This window comes from Anolis sagrei, chromosome 6, assembly GCF_037176765.1.
Source record: "Anolis sagrei isolate rAnoSag1 chromosome 6, rAnoSag1.mat, whole genome shotgun sequence".
Taxonomy (NCBI): domain Eukaryota; kingdom Metazoa; phylum Chordata; class Lepidosauria; order Squamata; family Dactyloidae; genus Anolis; species Anolis sagrei.
The window spans coordinates 46,152,658-46,158,703 of record NC_090026.1 but is presented as its reverse complement, the minus strand read 5'-3'; positions in this window follow the sequence as shown (position 1 = coordinate 46,158,703).

Genomic DNA, 6,046 nt, shown 5'->3' with positions numbered 1-6,046 from the left:
GACTCCTATTTACGAAGGCCAAAAACCCATTGGCTTTTTTTTTGCCACCGCATGACATTGTTAGCTCATGTTTTAACTTGTTGTCCACGATGACTTTAATATCTTTTTCACACATACTGCTGTCGAGTCACTCCATGTACAGGTACATATTGTAAATTAAGTTCACATTTAATGCTCAAAATTAAAATTAAGACATGTTATTATAAGAAACCACAAGGAAACCAAAGGTTGTTGGAACTGGCAGCATGGTCCAATAGTGCTATCAGCAGAGGTCAAGACTGGAAATCTGCCTTATTTATTCTCCAAGTCTGCTTACATTGCAGTCTAACTCCTTCCATTAATTTCTGCATTTACATCAAAGGAAAAAAATGTGAACAAGGCAATGCTTAATGGACTTCTGCTATTCTCTTTGTATTTCCTGCCAAGTAGGTGCTGTTGAGAAACAAAATGTGATTGAACAGCGATGCCCAGAAATTCCACATGAATAGCTGCTAAGAGGGAAGAGAAGGTGCGGGGGCTGCAGAGCATTCGCAAAACAGGAGAGAATTACTCTTGATGGGGAAAAAAATTCATCCACTCACAATACAGAGATATATGTCAATGATTGCTCACTTTGCTCTTGCATAGTGGGCAATCCGAATGCACAAGTATAAATTAGCCAATCCATAATTCGTTCATGACAGCCTATTCTAACCTGTGCACAACCACACCATGAAAACAATCCCTGATAATGACAGTCGTAGAAACTGTAAAGAGACATCTACAGGGAGAATTTTAATACCCTTTCCATTCACTGCATTTCTATGAAAGAGCGTAAGAGATTGACTATTCTTTGTTCTTTTGAAGTATGGAGAAAGAGCCGAGACTGCAGAGATGTGCAAAACTCAAATAATGTAGCATTCAACAGTCAGTATTGAGCTTCCAAAATTATGTTCTTATTCTTTGATAAAACCGTACATTTTTCTGCTTCTTATGACTGCAGAGATATACTTAAAACTGCATGAAGCAACACTTATGAACACCTTAGAAGGGCACTTATTTATTTATTTCTAATATTTATACCCCACCCTTCTCCCCCCGAAAGGGGACTCAGGACGGCCTAACGAAAGCATCATATGATGCTAGCATCATAAAAACAACCAAAATACAATCAAAATAATAAAAATTAAAACAATAATTAAAACAATTAATTAAGACACATCCATTAAAATTGAAATCCAAAAACCAGTCCGGGTCAATTCATTGCCATAAGTTGTGTGATCTTCTTCCACTTGCTGCTCACTGATCAAATGCTTGGTCCCATAACCGGGTCTTGATTTTCCTTCTAAAAGACAAGAGGGAGGTGGCCAATCTGATATCTCTAGGGAGGGCGTTCCATAGGCGGGGGGCCACTGCTGAGAAGACCCTGTCTCTCGTCCCCATCAATCGTGTTTGCGATAGTGGTGGGATCGAGAGCAGGGCCTCTCCTGAAGATCTTAAACTTCGTGATGGCTCATGGCAGGGCCAGAACTGTTTAGGGCTTTAAAGGTTAAAACCAGCACTTTGAATTGTGCTCAAAGCTGATCAGTAGCCAGTGGAGTTGGTGTAACAAAGGAGTATCTATCCTATTTCACCTGATCATGCCCAATATTTTAAAAGATTTTAAGTACTACATTTGGCCCTGCCACAGGTGTTATTGTTTATGTTTTTTGCTTTGTTTATGAGTTTTTATTATTATTGTACTGTTGTTGTTGTGTTTTACTGATATATTTGGGCTCGGCCTCTTGTAAGCCGCACCAAGTCTTTTGGGAGATGGTAGCGGGGTATAAATAAAGGTTTATTATTATTATTATTGTATGTTCCCTGTACGTCGCTCCAGTGAGCAACCTGGGTGCCGATCGTTGGACTAGTTGGAAGTTTCTGGATAGTCTTCAAAGGCAGCCCCACGTAGAGTGTGTTGCAGTAGTCTATTCAGGATGTAACAAGAACATGGACCACAGTGGCCAAGTCAGACTTCTCAAGGAACGGGTGCAGCTGGCGAACAAGTTTTAATTGTGCAAAAGCTCTCCTGGATACTGCTGAGTCCTGGGGTTCCAGGCTCAGCAATGAGTCCAGGATCACCCCCAAACTGCGAACCTGTGTCTTCAGGTACTGAACTAGATTCACTGGATAGGATACATAGATTCATAACACCCTGCACAAACTTTGTTTAGCATATAGACTATAGATTTTCAGCTCAAACTAATACAGATTGCAGAGGTGAACAGTTCTGAAACAGAATTTGGACCAGCTTCGCACAGGATTGCCATTTTTTTGTGTCCTAGTACAGTTCAGGACATCTTGCTGCTCTGCATCAGCTGTTCTATTTTTTTCAAGGATGATCTGAAGCCACAAAGCAAAGCAGACTAATTTGGCCATCATTTTAGCATCTTATTTTTCCAGTTCTTTACTTTTTACATGGTGACCATTCTTATGGCTTTCTCGCTCCTGCCTAAGTGCATTGGCATCAGGCGCTAACAGGATTCTGGCCATCATTTATCAAAATTGGAAAGAACTGATGGGCTATTTAACCGTAGCGAACTTTCAGTACGGCATCTGATTCTGACTTTGTGGCTTGAAGGGTACTCTGTCTTGTCTGACTGGTTCTCTTATTATTGTATCTCCTTGGCTATGTTGTTTGCCAGAGGACAAAGTGAGGAACAAGGACTGAAGTGAATATTTGTATTCATCACTTTCATGTGACATCACTTTTGCTAATGGAGAATATCGCAGCCAGACAGTTGAGTGGTGGGTCTGTTTACAAGCACAATTCCTTTGCAGAGGGATCTGTACCTGCTCTAATTTGCTGCCAGGTCAAAGATTTTGGGTATAGATTTAATACACCCAAATATATGAGCCCCAAATAACTCAAGACTTGAGACTGATTACTGAAATGTAAACTTGTCCAAACTTGGAAGTCATCTTCTGAGAGCCTATTGTTTATACAACACATTAGAGATGCTCACCTGACGAGAAGGAAGAACACTTTATTAGTAGTGATGATCCTGCTTTAGAATAGTCTTGCCTTACACCAAAGGCATTTGCCAGCATGGTGATGAATGTTGAACACTTTTTAAACCTAGGCCCCTTCCACACAGCTGAATAAAATCCCATATTTTCTGCTTTGAATTGGAATATATGGCATATATCTGTGGACTCAGATAACCCAGTTCAAAGCAGATATCGTGGGATTTTCTGCCTTGATATTCTGGTTTATATGGCTGTGTGGAAGGACCCCTAGATATTTAGCGGCATGCAAGCCAGTTGCTGTGGATTCATGTTATATTATCACTGTGTATACTGGATTTTAATTTCTTGGTGTATTGCGCATACACACACACACACACACACACATACATACATACTAGCCATCCCCTGCCACATGTTGCTGTGGCCCAGCCTGTGTATATGTGTTTTGTGCGTGTATATATGTGGTTATGTTCATGTGTTGTATTTTTTTTTAATTTTTTAGTTTTAAAAATCTCTTCTATTGTGTTTTCCAGTGATGGTCACTCGTTGGCCTGATAAGTGTATTGTGTCCAAATTTGGTGTCAATTCATCCAGTGGTTTTTGAGTTATGTTAATCCCACAAACGAACATTACATATATGTGTGTGTGTGTGTGTGTTTGTAGATTTTGCTTTTGTGGGTTACTGGAATTGGTGGCAAGAAAGGTAACATTAATGCCAACAACACAGGCGACCAAGTTTTTTTTAAAAAAATTGGTATGATTTTCTTTATTTCTGCCATTCATACATGTAAGAGCATGTTAACTGTGGTTGCAAAGAACCAGCTCATGTAAAAAGTATCAATATTAAAGCAATTTCTTCCACTTTCTAATGTAAAGATACACTGATTCTGTTTGCAGGTTTACTACATAGGATTTTTCTGTTGATCTATTATGCATAAAAATGCTGTGGTTTCCTGATGAATTTATTGATTTGTCCATTACGTTTGTTGATTTAACTTAAATTGGTTATTTGTTTTATTACTGTTTATGTTGCATTATTCACATTGTTGTAAGCCGCTCAGAGCCCCATCAGAGAGATGGGGTGGGATATAAAGTGTTGTTGTTATGCTTGGAAATGGTGCATACAGGACTGGGTAGAGGAGATAATAATAATAATAATAATAATAATAATAATAATAATAATAATAGTTGTTATTATTATTATACGACGTTTTAAATATTCCACCCTATCTCCCCAGGAGGACTCCAGGCGGATTCCAACATACAAAAAGGCAAACATACAATGCCTCCGTAAAACAAACAAATACCAACATAATAATCCCACATAAACCCACATATGAGTACAACAAACAGCTATCTAATCGTTTAAATGGTGACTGACTGACTGAAGAAGATAGTCGCTAAGAGTCATTTCACAGTGCACAATTACAGCACCCAATTGCTTTGGGTGCATCCTATGGAATCCTGGGGTGTCTGTTTTGGCGAGTCACTTCTTAATATCTATTCCCAAATTCCAAATCCCAGGTATCCAAGATTCCATGGATTGCAGCCATGACAGTTCAAGTGGAATCATCATAAAGCACCGGGATTGTGCCGCAGCAGGCTGAGTGTCAGCTGCATTAAGATCCCTCTGACCAAAAAGGTCATGAGTTTGAAGCCAGCCCGGGTTGGAGTCGGTTTCCAACCAATTGTTTGTAGCCTGTTGTCGACTTTTGCAACCCGAAAGACAGTTGCATCTGTCAAGTAGAAAAATAATGTATTACCTTAAAGTGTGGGGAGGCTAAATTAACTGATTTATGAGGCCATAAAGAAGACTCCAGCAAAGCATTCCAGGGGGAAGCATGCGGGAATGCAGAAGTGCTTCATCAGCGTCGCACATCTGACGATGAAAGCGACAGCTCCCCTGGCGGCCAGAAAAAGTTAAATAGCCTCTGTCTATATGTTTGTATGTCAAAATTGGCATTGAATGTTTGCTATATATGTGTACACTGTAATCCACCCTGAGTCCCCTGCGGGGTGAGAAGGGCGGAATATAAAAGCTGTAAATACATAAATAAATAATGGCATGGTGTGAAAGAGCTCGAAACAAAGTTGTTCTTTTGAGTGAAATCAACTATTAGGATGGGTTGTAGTCACCAATAAGTCACATCATGCAGCTGATATCTGAAAACTCCCATGTTGTAGTTTTACAGTTAAAGACAAGAGACAGGCTTGATGCGTTTTTTGAAAAAAGAAGATTTTTTTTATTTGTATGCCATCTGAACATCAGATATACCTGGTGTGTGTTAGCGTGAACCATTTGTACATTTGAAATTCATGGTGCCAAAACCCTCCCCCTGACAAAAAAAAGTCACTTCCCCAGAAGTTCTGGACTGGCTGAGTTGGAGAGAAATTTAAAGAACATTACAGTGCAGGGAGAATAAAACAAGGGAAAGTAGCATGAGGAAAAATAAAAACATTCAGCCAGTTGAGAGATTTCATGCAAATGCAGAAATGTTTTGTGATGTAGAAGAATCATTTTATCAAAACAAGTGTAAGAAAGGATAGAACAAAAGGAAAGATGAGCAGTGATGCATAAGGTTACACTACTCAGATGTCGGCAACACCTTAAATATAACTTCATCATTCAATGACATAATGTCAGGGTCAATCGCACCCTGGATCTCCCACACAAGCGCACCACCCCAATGTTCCCCGGGACTTACACAGAACTTGTCTTAAAAGGCAAACTACACTTTACACCTGCCAGAAGGATGCCACTGAAACAGGCATTGTAGTTCTCTCTACATACTGCTGAAACATCTATACTCAGTAACTAGTTTAACTGGAAGGTCACTTTGAGAAAGTAATGGAGTAGTAGACCAGGATCTCTTCTCCTTCACTCCTCCCATAAGAGTGGATTGCCAAAATATCCTGCAGACATTGCTTTCTACGCACGCACACTCTTGCCTCTTGAGTTGACAGTTTCAAGAGGTCAAATTTGGCACTAGGACCACCAACTGTTGATAGAAGTGCTCATCACACTGCGGTCTTCTCAGTTCCTGATCCACACCATCAG